We start from the raw sequence: 14,912 nt of genomic DNA, 5'->3' as shown, positions 1-14,912 counted from the left end.
TTGAGAAATGAGACGAGTTAAGGTGGTTCCTACGCGGGACAGTTAAATTAGGAAATTATTTAAATTTGGCATACGTATTGTTTAACATGTGAAAGATTCCAGATCGATTTTTGGAATAATTGGGGCAGCCAGACCCGGTGCATTTCGATCCTGATAGCGGAGTGGACTCGCTGCTTGATTTGTGTGTTCCGGTGAGGCTCCCGGAGCGAGAGACAGAGATTACTGAAATTAGCGAGCTCCCGAAAATCTCACACCAACGAGCAGAGAGATCGTCGCCGTCGTCGCCCAGTTGACGACGATCGATGACCGGCTCGATTTCGAGAAACTCCCGCGACGTATGAAACGCGAAATTCATCTTAAATCGTTTTCGTTAAAATCGTCGGAGCGTCGATGTCGTCCCGCGTCGCTATTTCTGGTTAAGGAGGGTGGCTACGTTCGTCAAATTGATAAGAAATTGATCAAATTTGGTGATAATGTTCTTCAACATCAAGTGCGAAGACACAATTTTTTTCAAAATTTTCTTCTGCTTAGTTATCGAGTAATTACGGATTAAAGCAGATTTCTTATGCCCGGAATGTATACCTATATATATGGAAACGCTATGCTTATACACTTGAACTTTAGTGATCAATTACTCGATAACTGTACAGAAGAAAAATCTTAAAAAATTTGTACTGTCAAATTTGGCCCTAAAGAATATGTTCACCATATTTTATTAAATTCTTATCATTTTGAAATTTTTACTGTATTTAACATGGTTTAGCATGGCAACATTGTATCGTCGGTAGCCACCCTCCTTAAATGCTCTTCCCGTATGGATAATGAAAAATCGTAAAAGTCATTAATCGGGCGGAGCAGGTCGTTTTGAGGCTACGAGTTTCACGGCTGCTCGCGCGTCTTTCATCTTCTTCGAGTCGGTGAATTGGTATGAAAATAAAAATAAACGAAAACGAAGCCATCGGAAGTTGTTTGCAAGAGAGAAAAAAAAAGGTATTGAAGCGGATAGCGAGGCATGTATCGAAAGGTTTTTCCGTTCAGCAAGCGCCTCGAATATACAGGATAGAAACGGAGAAAGTTGGTGGAAGCGGGCGGGCGGGCGCGCACGCGCGAAACAGGCGAAAGAGTACGGGTAATAATTTATCGTAAACTCTGTCGGTGGCACACGAAGTGAAAGGAGAGCCCGTACCGGCGCGTTACAATAATGGGTCCGACGTAAAACGCGAAAGCATGCGGCTTTTTATTTTCCGTCAATATTTTTATCTTTCTATATGGGAGAGAGACGTTTTCCTGTATTCTTTGAGCGCGCGAGCGTTGATCGATGTGCTCGAAGCGATTGAGCTGAGGGCGGGTAATGAGAATTTTGGATTTGGAGATTCTCCAAAGTGGCTGCGCGTCCTCGTTAAAGCGGATTAGTTGAAATTTCCAATGGGACGAATCGCTTTTGAAAGGTATGCGAGTGCAAAAATGATCGAGTTCATTTGAGCGAAAAGAAGCAGCGAAGCCCCGAAGTAGAAACGAATGAGAAAATCGTGGATGGGATTTATTCATCGATTCCGCAATTGGGGAATATTGTCACGAGAAGCTTGGCCTTGAATTGGCTCTCGGTCGAGAGAGTCGCGTTCCGCAGCAGAGTTTTAAAACGCAGCAACGGATGAGAGAAATTAGAAAATAGGAGGCGAGGTTCGTCGAGTCGCTTCGCGTCGAAAAGTGTGCCGCTGGCGGAACTGGCGCTCTGTAATTCGATGATACGAAAAGAGAAAATGTTTTGGTATTCGAGGCGTAAGAGTAGCAGGTTCATGGTGTCGGGAAACTCGAAAATAATTCTCATTACGAAATGCTCTCTCAATCAGTCATTCACGGAGGTATAAAAGGGGCCGGAGCGTGTGCAAAAGAGGAAAAGAGCGAGCGCGGTTCGAGAGTGGAGGGGAGCGGTGGAAAGGGAAGCGCGTTATGGTGCGCGTTTGGAATGAAAGAGGAAGAGAGACCTCGAGCCTCCGCTTACGGGTTGGAGGAGGACGAGGGCGAGGAGTGGGGGAGCTCGTCGCGGCGGCCTCGATCAGCCGCTCGGCTCGGCGACGCGCGAGGGCGCCTCGGTTCTCGGTTCTCAGTTCGTGTCGGGTCTCCGCCGGAGTAAGATCGTGCCGTCAAACGGTCCGTGCGCGCACGCGTCTGCATCCTCTTGTCCTGCTGTTTTCTTCGCTCGAAACGCCGCGAGCCGCGTTCCCTCTCCGTCCCTCAGCCCGCCCCAGACCTTTTGGACGAGCTAACCAGCGCGAGCTCCCCTCGCCCGTCCCCCCCTCGGCGCTGCCCGCTCGTTTTACTCACCGTTCTGTGTCCCGACGACGATCGTACGCAGTGTCAGACCGCGCGCGCGGCAACTAAAAAACCTTGCCGACTTTAGTGTCCGTGCGAGTGTGTTCTTTTCGCTGTTCGTGTCCAACGAGCTACGTCATCGCATACGCGCTCGTGTCCGTCGCACACTCCCTGTAATACGAGATTTCACTTTGCCAGTGTGTGCGCCGCCTCGTCTGTGTATCCTACGTAGGTGCGAGTGCTACGATGTGCGTGTGAGTGAGTGTCGCTGTTGCTGCTGATCCATGTGTGCATAAGTGCGTTCGCTTGTGGCGAGAGCGAACGAAAGATTCCAACGGAGAGTCGAAAGTCTCTCGCGATTATACGTCCCACGTATCCGTGCGCGAGAAAAAGAGCTTGTGTGTCCTGACCACCGTACGGATTCACCGAATATTATAAGTCGGAGTGAACACGCGCAAAAAGAGAGGAAAGAGAAAAAAAAGAAGGTGTAAAGGTTCAACAAACGGTATATAACGGAAAATCAAATGTTGTGCTGCGTCGCCCGTTGTTTCAAGCGATGAAAATGCGTCAAGTCACTCCCGTATAACAGCCTCGGCTTATCGACTAAATAAAATATTATCTACTCGTTCTCCTCTCGAATAATACGCTTTAAAATTATCGCCAATGTGAATAGTGAAATATCAGTGAAAAACGGAACCGTGCGATCGAGTACGGATGAGTCTCGCCGAGACAAAGAAAACACGAGCACCGGATTATCTCGCCTAAGAGTTTCGGAGGCAGCGTATCGCGCGATGTTGTACACTGTGGGAACGAAAATTCGACGCTCCTCCAACGAAATATCACGCGAGACCGCGGCTTCCTTTCTACGAGCTTCTTCGTAGAAGCGCCACGATATTTTTTCTCCCCTTTTCAAAGTCGGAGAGATTTGGTCGCACCTGTGGGAGGGAATAGAACGCGCCGCGAAGTGGGCACGGTGCACAGTGCTCGTCGGGTGACACACGACGGTCTCGGCGGTGAAAAAGTAGGTTAGAGCTCTTTCGCTGTACCGACGAGCGACACGACGCACACGGACAGACGGAAAGTGCGCGGCCTTGGCTTCAAACACGGCGAACACGAAGGAATTATCACTATACTGTTGTCATAATCGTTGTTATTATCATCGTTGTGATTATTGTTATTGTATTATAACGAGAGGATCGTGCATCGCGAATATAGTTCCTCCGGTCTGAGAACACGTCCGAGCGCTTTAGCGCGACCGTATCGCCTTCCCCGTTCTTCCGAGAACGTCTTTTTTCTTCTCTTCTTTCCTTTTCTTTTTCTCTCCGCGCTGCTAACCTCCTGCTTCTTTCGTCGTAAGATGGCGCCCGAGATTCATCGACTCGAATAAGATAACCATAAACTATATCCTTCTCCGACACTAAATTCTATTTTCATCGATTTCATACCAAATTTATCCTCCTCGACGGGCCACCTCATTTCTCGGAAGGGTGCATCCGCTCCTTCTCAAACCGACTCGTTAAACGCCTTCGTTTACCAAGTATTCTGCTCCGAGGAGCGACGAGTACTTCCCAAATCAGTTCCTCCCCTTTTTATCTTCCTTACTTCTTCCCACTTTTTTTTTATTTCATTCTCCAATTCGTGGATACGTAAAGCACTTTATCGCTCGGCTCTTCACGCGCGAGTGAGAAAGAAAAACATGGCCGCCTATCGGAGATAAAGGAAAGACGAATCTCGAGATAACGCACTAACAATTGACGAAAGAATAAATAGTGAGCAATGAGAAAACGATTCTCTCGGAAGAGATGCTCGCCTGAACGACCAATCTTATTCTCCAGTAGTGCACGATCGTCGTAGACGATTTTAACAATTAAATCAACAAAAATAAATAAAAACAAAAATCAACACACACACACACACACACACACACACACACACACACACACACACACACACACACACACACACACACACACACACACACAAGAAAGAAGACAGAAGGCAACGAGTTTCAACGGTCGCTAACTGTTGCTGTACCCAGTTTTTATTCAGCGTACACGAGAGAAAGGTTACGCGAAAAAAACGGCTTTCCAGATCCACAGAATCGACGCGAAATCCAACGATATATCGAGTACTCATTAAATTCAGTGTTCCCGTGTCGCTTTTCATTCCTGGAGGTTAAAAATGAATGTACATATATTTATACGTTAATAGGAATGAATCTACCCTGATACGCCGTAAATTTAAAAGTTTCGGTGTTAAAAATTGTCGGAGTGATGTGCGCGCATTCGATATTCACAAAGGAAAAGTGAGCACAGAAGAAAAGCTCTGAAGTGTGTGTGTGTGTGCGCGCGCGTGTGTGTGTATATACGAGAATTCGTGGCGTTCGTTCTACGTATGTTTATAAATAAATATACCCGCGTAACGTAAATCAAGTGGATGTTTCTTGGCGCTTTGTGATTTCGTTTCGGTAAATTTTCTTAACCAAGCTATTCTGGGAATTTATGTATGTTGTGGTGATACCAAACAAGTGACCGTTTCATCGATCACACTGTGGATTATTATTGGATATATATCGACGTATCAGCGACTCGGAGCTCATCGGCAAAGCCATTTCAACGGCAATATTATTTATGTGAGTTATTCTATTACATTTTTATGTATATGTCGACAATAGAAATTTATGACACTTTGCAACGTTGGGGTCCAACGAAACGACGCGAACAAACCGTCCAACGATTCCACTAATTCTGGTATTTGGTTAATCTACAGTTCGGAGGTTTTCGGTCTACAGCAATGATTCGTGGAATGAAAAATTGGTGAATTACAAGTGTTATTTTCGTTCGTTGGACTTGAACGTTGCAAACTTCAGGGTCGTAGAAATTTATCCATTTCATTGTTTGGATTCACTTTACTCTTCTCCCTTTTTTTTAAACGCTATTTCGACATTCAATTTTTCGAATATTCTCGTTGCCGGTGGAACTATTCCGAGTCGAATATTTCTCAGCGGTTTTTTTTATTTGTGATTTTTCTTTAAGGGGGAAACGAGAATGAGCTTTTCCGCTGGAGCTACGCGCGCGACGACGATGCCTTTTCGTCAGGGTTGCTCACAATGTCCATTATTCTCGCACTATTTTACCTGGCAAAAACGCCATTTTTTTTCTCCGACGACTTTTTGTCGATTAAAATTTGGAAATCGTTTCTCATTATTAAAAGAAGATCATGATCAAACGCACATCGGAGACGGTTGAACTTTGTTTTGCTTTCTGCTTCGCTTATTCGTGCTCCGAGATCGATCACGATTCGCAGATTTTTGCCCTTCGTGAAAAAGTCTCGCGGAGGAAGAAAGAGGGAATGCCAATCGCGATTCTGACATTAGTCTAAACTGGTGCATGTAATTTTTGTAGGGAGAAATAAAACTGTTTTTTTTTTTCGAACGTACGAGGTCACAAATATGCGTTTATGCAAAGAATCCTCTTTTCAATATTCACGAAATTGGAAAACTCGTGTATCTTCCTCGCCTACGATTTTATCGTAAACGGAAATAAATATATGGAGGCGAGATAGGCGCTTGCACATCGCATTTACGGTACAGCGATTTTCATGCTGCGTCACATGTATTCGCGCGTGCCAGCTGCTCCAACGACCGATCGAGTCATCGTCCCAATATTCACGATCTGCTATCTAATTCACGTGTCCTTCTTTAATATCACTATCCGCTGTGCTGTGGTGGTGCATCGATTTCTCTACCCTTCCTCGTCTATCGTGTGAGTGCATACGGGACGTATTACGTAAACGCACGTGCAAATACATCATTTACATTCAATGTTGTGTGTTGAATTTGTAGACATTTTTACGAATGTTGTGTTGTGTCGGAGAAGATCGTTACGAAGGGACGAGTTATCGAGAGAACGAGCATTTAAAGGATTAAGGTAACTCCTGTACTACTGCATGCTAGTCAAATGAGTGCTAAATTTTAAAAACGCTTTTAGACCAAGTTCGACGTACCGATTAAACTTATTGTTAGTAGATATGTATTCAAGCATATTTTATTAACGTGAAAAAATATTAAAAATGATAGTTTTGCAAAACTGTCAACTGATAGATGCAAATTTCCATGATGACACATTTTCACAGCTATTTTTCAAAGAATCATTTGTATTTTTTAACCGATTTTATTGCACCAAGTCTCATTTTGTTACTCAACTGATCCTCTACCAATTCACCACGTAGATTTTTCTTTAAACTCATTCCTGAGAGAAATTATGAAGGAAAAAGTTTTTTCACTTAATGAACAATTAGCTGCAACGGTGAAACGATCGAGTTAAAAAAACAACTACGTGGTGGATTCACAGAGGACCAGGTGACGGACAAAATGAGACTTGCTGCAATAAAATCGACGAAAAAACGCAGATAATTCTTTGAAAAATATCAGTGAAAATGTGTCAGCGTGGAAATTTGCATTTATCAGTTGATGGTTTTGCAAAACTAGCGTTTTTAATATTTTTACATGTTAATAAGATATGCTGTAATACAAATCCACTAACAATACATTTAATCAGTACGTTAAACTCGGTCTAAAAGCGTTTTGAAAATTCACCACTCGTTTGACTAGCATGCAGTACAGAAGTTACCTTAAGAAGTGACATGACGCTGAAGTTTCCAACGTTGGAGTCCAACAAAATAATCTAATAAAACTCTCAAATAATTCCAGTAAATCTCCAATTATCTTCCCTGCCGAATTTCCAATTCGTTATTTTTTAAGCCGCATCATCAATTCGTGAAATAAAAAAATAATTAATTATAAATATTTTTTTCGTTCATATCGTTGAACTCCGACGTTGAAAACTTCAACGTCGTGAAGTTACAAATTCGAGGTTTTATTGCCTCGAGACGATGCTGAAGTTCGCAATGTTGGAGTCCAACGAAGCGATGTAAAAAAGCTCTCCAATAATTTCAGTAATTCTCCAATTTCGTTCTTGCCGAATTTGCAATTTTTAGTTTTTCAACCTGCACCGATACTTTGTGAAATAAAAAATGAGTGAAGTACAAGTGTCTTTTTCCTTCATTTCGTTGGACTCCGACGTCGCAAACCTTCAGCGTCGTGCAATTCGTAGTTTTTCACTTCACACCAATCATTCGTGAAATAATAATTTGGTGAATCGCAAATGTTATTTTCGTTAATTTCGTTGGACCCGAACGTTGCAAACTTCGGCGTCGTTACGAACGTCCTTTATTTCTTTCTTCTCCAATCCTCCTCGCCGCTTTTCTCCTTATTTTTTCCACTTTTTTAGTTCCTACGTAATCACCTCTTTGACGAGATATTAAATTGGCCAAGTGAGCGCTCGGGCAATAGAGAACCCGCAGCTCAGCCTCGCGCGCTCCCTCGCTCACACGCACGCACACACACGCTCGTTTCCCTTTCCCAACTTCGCTCGTTCGCTCGCTCGTACCGGAGGTATCCAGGCAACCGGCTCAAAACTATAATACTACGCTTGCTATGAATCCGCTCGGGAATATTTTTCTCTTACAGCGCACGCATACGCGGAAGAGGCGCGCACACGCGCGCATGTACACATTCTCCGTAACTCTCTTTCTCTCTCGTCCTTCCGTTCATCTATACATAATTACTCGCTTCTGGGCCAACGGTACACCCACTTATAATCCAAAGACGAATAAGTGCAATTACGCGATTGGCTAATTAGTATGTTCTTAAACACGCTCTTTCCTCGTGCGCTGTATATGACGGATTATTCAGACGCATGGAGCGAATGATATTTTTTGCACGAAAATGTTCACCAGGATTGGACGTTTGGAGGAAAAATATTTTTTCTACGGCGTTGCATCTACTCACAATTCTTTTGTTCCGTAGAAACGCGTGCGTTGTTGCTTTCTTCTTTGCCGTAACTATTATTCCCACAATATAACGCTGAAGTTTGCAACGTTGGGGTCCAACAATAATCTAAAAAAGCCCTACAATTATTCCAGTAAATCTACAATTTCGCGTTCCCTCCCGAATTTGTAATTTTTAGTTTTTTAACTTGCACCGATACTTCGTGAAATAAAAAATTAGTCAACTAATGACGCTGAAGTTTGCAACGTTGGAGTCCGACGAAATGATCTATAAAAACCTCCAATAATTCCAATAATTCTCCAATTTCGTTCCCTGCCGAATATGTAATTCGTAGTTTTTCAATCTGCACCGATACTCTGTAGAATCAAAAATTGGTGAATCACAAATGTTTTTTTCTTCATTTCGTTGGACCTCAACGTTGCAAACTTCAGCGTCGTCCGCACAATTCGGAAGAGGGGAGAGGGGTTGACGGAATTTCGAATCGAGTATGTTTTCGAGATCGAAGAATTCACCTGTTGTATGAGTTCCATACGACGTTGAAATTTGCAACGTTGGAGTTCAACGAAATGAACGAAAAAAAGATTTATAATTAATTATTTTTTTATTTCACGAATTATTGATGTGGCTTAAAAAATAACGAATTGGAAATTCGGCAGGGAAGAAAATTGAAGATTTACTGGAATTATTTGAGAGTTTTTTTAGATCATTTCGTTGGACTCCAACGTTGCAAACTTCAGCGTCATAGTTCCATGACAGCGAGGACCGCGAAATAACATGGAAAACGTTTCCTCTCCGCTCTCTTATACTCGTTGGCGGCGCGGGCTTACGACAAGCGTAAAAATTAGTTTGCCCTACGGAGCAAGAGCAAGCGGACGAGGAAGAACTCGAAGCCTGAGTCGCGATGATGTATCGTATCGTTTGGTGCGGCTTCCCGATCCTCCCTATTAGGAGAATTGATCTCAAGCTGCGTTCCAGTAACCTCGTTACTCGTTCGATCGTAGAGAGCAACAGCCAGACATTCGCACACGTCAAGTCGCCCTTTATATACGTCTGTATCATACTTCTATGTACAATATACACGCAAACACGTGTATCCTCGTCTACTGTGTGTACATTTTCTAGACATCGTCGCCCTTAAAACCAGCAGCTTCGAACTTGTCTATCCTTGGATCGATCGAGTTCGGGCTCCTTCGTACTTTCGACGATCAACTTCCCTTTGGTGAACGAGAGACATTTTCTTACTTGCATTCATCTGCGTGGACGTTATAAAAGAATGCGTCATGACGCTGAAGTTTGCACGATACTGAAGTTTGCAACGTTGGAGTCCAACGAAATGAAGGAAAAATAACATTTGTAATTCACCAATTTGTTTATTTCCCGAAGTATCGGTGCAGATTGAAAAAATACAAATTGCAAATTCGACGGGGAATGAAATTGGAGAATTGCTAGAATTATTGGAGAGTTTTTTTTATCATTTCGTTGGACTCCAACGTTGCAAACTTCAGCGTCATAAGTTTGCGACGTTGCAGTCCGACGAAATGATTTAAAAAAAGCCTCAAATAATTCCAGTAATTCTCCAATTTCGTCCTCTGCCGAATTCGCAATTCGTAGTTTTTCAACGCGACGCTGAAGTTTGCGACGTTGGAGTTCAACGAAATGAACGATAAAAATATTTATAGTTGATTATTTTATTATTCCACGAATTATTGATGTGGCTTAAAAAATGACGAATTGGAAATTCGCGAGGGAAGAAAATCGGAGATTTACACTGGAATTATTTGAGAGTTTTTTTAGATCATTTCGTTGGACTACAACGTTGCTGGAAAGTCAGCGTCATGTTTTTCAACCTACACCAATGATTCGTGAAATAAAAAATTGGTGAATTAGGAATGTTATTTTTTCATTTCGTTGGACTCGAACCATTGGAGACTTCAGCGTCGTCTCATTTTCATGAATTCTCTCCGATTCGGTGCACGTGCCTATGGCTAACTAGTCGTTTTATTTTTGTTTTTACGTATGCTCACCTGTCCTTTTGCCAATTTACTTCGCTCACCTGCTTTTTATATTTTCGTTTGTTTCAGTATTTTATTTACATTCGATGCTTTTTTGTATGAATTAACGTTGCCATTTCTAGCTCTTCACCTTCGGTGCGAATGAATATTGAAATACGGTTTTCCGATGTTTTTAATTAGCTGAGAATTTTTTTAATGAGTTTGCGATCCGAGTGAAATGTTGCGACGGGTTTTCCTTCAGCAAGGAAAAAGAACGGACACCCCCGCGCGGTATATTATAGCCGAGTATAACTTTCATTATACTCGCTACGTAGCTCCGACATCCGACAAACTTTTACCACTCGCGATCGTGATCACGATTCACCGCTACGGTCGTGTGCTAAATAAAACCACCTCTATGGCTACTACTACCACTCATATGTACGCGCATATACATTCATACGCGTTTAGAGTTTCGATTACGAAACTCGGATAGCATAGTCGCGACATCCTCTCCCGCCGCCGTGGCAGTGGCTGGGAGTGGTTCTGGCGATGCCCGTGAAAGTCACGTTGAAACTTTTCGCATTTGCATGATCGATAGGAAATACATTTAGCCTAGGCGACGAGTGCGGCTTGCTCGGAGCGGTACGGCGTCAACGAACGCCAATCTTTGAATATGTTGGTCGCAGAAGGCCGGGATCTCGCTTAGCTTCAACTCTTCTACTTGGCAAATACTAGATCGGGGTGTGCACAGTAAGAAGAAAGATAAAACGTGACGTTTCTTGATGCTTTGGTAATCTCGCTAATTATATGACGCCGAAGTTTGCAACGTTGGAGTCCAACGAAATGATCTGAAAAAACTCTTCAATAATTCCAGTAATTCTCCAATTTCGATCCTGCCGAGTTTGCAATTCGTAGTTTTCCAATGACGCCGAAGTTTGCAACGTTGCAGTCCAACGAAATGATAAAAAAAACTCTCCAATAATTCTAGTAATTCTCCAATTTCGTTCCCTGTCGAATTTGCAATTTGTAGTTTTTCAACCTGCACCGATACTTCGTGAAATAAATAAATTGGTGAATTACAAATGTTTTTTTTCCTTCATTTCGTTGGACTTCGACGTTGCAATGACGTTGAAGTTTACAACGTTGGAGTCCAACGATGTGAAAAACCCTCCAAAAATTCCAGTAATTCTCCAATTCGTTTCCTCCCGAATTTGCAATTCGTAGTTTTTCAAGCTTCACCAATGAGTCGTGAAATAAAAAACTGGTAAATTACAAATATTTGTTTTCGTTCATTTCGTTGGACTCGAACATTGCAAACTTCAGCGTCGTCAATCAACGTTGTAGTATAAAATTCTCACGGATTAAAAATTTGCATATTTAGTTCGAGGGGTGTTGCAAAATTTGAATTTCTTTTTCTCATCCAATTATTTCAAATATATATCCGGTCAATTGTGAATAAAAACAATCATATATCCCCGATTACATTTATTGAGAGCAGGGGCTTATGAAAAAAGAGTCGGTAACCATGATACGCTTGCTGTAGGCAACGGGAAAACATTTGCATCACTTTGCCGTGGAGGCAATCGTTCGATCGCGATGGACGAACGAATGCCTGCCGGGTTGGTTTTATCAAATGACCGCGAGCGATACTGCCTGCTGCAGCATCCGTTTGGATATATAACTCACCTTGATTTCCAAACAGTATCGCACTCTCCTCTTTTCTCCTCGTCGGAGGCAAAGTTTTTTCCATTTTTTTGCCTCATTCACCTCAGTCCGAAATAGCATTGGAAATGAAAACTTTTAATTCGTCCGATCTTGTGCTCCTCGTTTCACTCGGCTTTTCTGCCCTCCTTCTCCTTCATCTTTTCCGCTCTGAACGAATCGAATTCTTCGTAACGCCGTGAAACGTCGGTCTCGAACGATCTGTCGGCCGTGACGAGAGGCCACGGCGAAGGGGGAGAAAGAGAGGCCGAGAGAGACGTGGCGATCGAGGGACAGCGAAAAAAATCTCGGTAGACTTTTTGGATGTGAGGCGAGCGCGCGCAGCGATGCTCCATGGCGATGGCCCGCTGCTTTTCGGATGCTGCTCCGAGAGCGAGGCTGGAGCAGGACGGGGGCGGAGGCGGGGGACGCGTTGGGTAAGCGAGGGTCGAGGCCATAATATAAAGGATCCGTCGACCCTCAAAAACCTTCTCCCTGAAAGCCTGAAACTGCGAGCCTGACTCGTAGCCAGCCTGGAAATATTTCTCCTCTTTCCTTCGTTCTTTCATCGCTGGCTCTCTCTCCTTCACTCGTTTTCTGCGGTTCTGATAGTCGCTGCTCTCCATATAGCTCTCCCTCAGCATCATTCATTTTTTCTTTCACTCTCTTTCGCCCCTTGTTCACTCTCTGGCTCTTTCCCTCGCAAGATTTTACTCCTATTTCTTCTTGTAGTAACGCTGAGTTATTCCAAACGCGAGAAACGAGTTTTAGCCATTTTGTTGGCCTTATTTCTAAGCGCGTCGGAGCTAAATACGGGTTAGCTCGGGTTCCGTGGTAACGGGGCAAACCGATGTGAGTGACCACGAGCCGGAGAGGAGCGAGGAACCGATACGGCGAGAGAGGAAGAGAGTGAGAAAAAGGAACAAAAAATATTGTTCGGTGGGTGAGAGGTTGAGAAGGAGACTGGAGAGGGGAGAAATCTCTCGAGCTCGGAGCACGACGGAGGACATACAATGCCGTTTATTCGTCTATTTTCTCCGGAGCAAGCAAAAACTCATATTTTCTCGTTGTCTTTATTTTCGAATAAGTCTTCCAGCGTTATCCTCCCGGAGAAAAAAACGAGACCAAAACATTGGCTTTTCAATAGTGATCCTCGCAATTGTTTCCTCTATTTATTGCCGCCCGAGATTAAAATGTTCGAAAATATTCAAAAAAGTGCGAAAAAAACTTTTCACTTTTTTTTCCTTATCGCAATTGATATTACATTGCTGAAGTTTGCAACGTTGGAGTCTAACGAAATAAAGGAAAAAAAACATTTTTAATTCGCCAATTTTTTATTTCCCGAAGTATCAGTGCAGGTTGAGAAACTACGAATTGAAAATTCGACAGGAAACGAAATTGGAGAATTACTGGAATTTTTGGAGAATTTTTTTAGATCATTTCGTTGGACTCCAACGATGCAAACTTCAACCTCATTTGATATTTACGAAACGCGCGTTGAAACAAAAACTTAGTGTCCCCGAAATAGTTGAAAATACACCGGACTAGAATTATTTGTGATAAAATTTTCAAGTGCACAAAAGTTGTACATTTTTTTTTCACCTCATCGATCGGTCACTCGTATGCAGAATTTACGCGACTCGAGTAAACTCCGGTTATAAGGTGAAACGCGAAAGACTTGCCGACGCTCTTCCCTTACATCGTTTTCTCATCCATACATCGCTATACATGTATACACACACATATGCACATACAGCTATATAATGACGAGGGTGAGCCCTCTGCTTTTCCATATACTGCCAGGATTCCTTTCCACTGCACGATTTTCTCTATTCCCGTTTTCTCTCCGTCCCCCTCCCCTCTTCGCGCTTCTTCTTTCTTTCTCTCTCGCTATTTCCATGCTCTGTATAACCGTATACGTACGTATAACTCCGGTGCACGCTGCACTTCCCTCCCGTGTTACTAAACAACGGACAGGTCGACCGGAAAAGCACGCGCCTCGTGTACGGAGCTCAAAGAAAGATGGGAGGGGAGAGAGAGAGAGAGAGAGAAGGAATAACAATAATAATGATGACGATAATAATAATAATAAGAGTCATTACAGACTACGGTCGGTGTACAGCAAAAGGCACTAATCTCTGACGTTGTTGAGTTTTGAAAACGTCCTTTACAGGTCTTCCACCTCCTCCTCCTCTGCTTGTTGAAAATATAGAAAAAATACAGAGGATATGATAATCGATATGAGAACGTGAATTTTCGAAAATAACGACGTTGAAGTTTGCAACGTTGGAGTCCAACGAAATGAACGAAAAAAACGATTTATAATTAATTATTTTTTTTATTTCACGAATTATCGATGCGGCTTTAAAAATAACGAATTGGAAATTCGGCAGGGAAAAAAATTTGAGATTTACTGGAATTATTTGAGAGTTTTTTTAGATCATTTCGTTGGACTTCAACGTTGGAAACTTCAGCGTCATTCGAAAATATGCAGCATATGCAGTAGAAAAAGTGGCGGAAAAAATAAACACGATCTATCGATTTAATAAAATGACGCTGAAGAGTTTGCAACGTTGGAGTCCAAGAAAATGATGTAAGAGAAGCCTCCATCAATATAATTCCAGTAATTCTCCAATCTCGTTTCCTACCGAATTTGCAATTTGTAGTTTTTCAACCTGCACCGTGAAGTGTATCGTCCTTTCATAAAAGAAGAGTTGTCACGAAATCTCGAAGTGCGAGTTATTTTTGAAGCTGATTACATTGATTGGCTGTCGATGTTGCGCTCGGAGTTCGTTCATGTGCGTGTATTTCAGATCGTAGAAAAAAGGAGCAGGAAACAATTGCAACACATTCGATCGCGATCGTGTCAGATAAATATATTTAGCGACATAAGAGTGAAGTGATGGAGTAATTTAGTAAGAGTGATCTTACGCAATTACTACTCGACCGTATAGGTACCGTGATTTTTGCAATGGACTATTCGAAACAATAGTCCTGAGTAATATTTTTATTTAAAAAGTGTTGAAACAATTAAAGACAAGCGCGCTTCCGCG

At 42.7% G+C, this 14,912-nt stretch overlaps 1 protein-coding gene across 3 annotated transcripts in view; it reads left to right on the top strand.

Annotated features, from left to right (window-relative positions):
- The first annotated feature begins 2,121 nt into the window (after nucleotides 1-2,121).
- LOC122409122 (platelet binding protein GspB) overlaps nucleotides 2,122-14,912 on the top strand; it is a 148,717-nt gene continuing 135,926 nt past the window's right edge. For all 3 annotated transcript variants that reach the window (XM_043416400.1, XM_043416399.1, XM_043416398.1), the window contains exon 1: nucleotides 2,122-4,945. The gene's annotated coding sequence lies outside the window, so the exon portion shown is untranslated. The remainder of the gene's footprint in view (nucleotides 4,946-14,912) is intronic.

Source organism: Venturia canescens, chromosome 4 (assembly GCF_019457755.1).
Source record: "Venturia canescens isolate UGA chromosome 4, ASM1945775v1, whole genome shotgun sequence".
Classification (NCBI taxonomy): domain Eukaryota; kingdom Metazoa; phylum Arthropoda; class Insecta; order Hymenoptera; family Ichneumonidae; genus Venturia; species Venturia canescens.
This window is presented reverse-complemented; position numbering and strand designations above follow the sequence as displayed.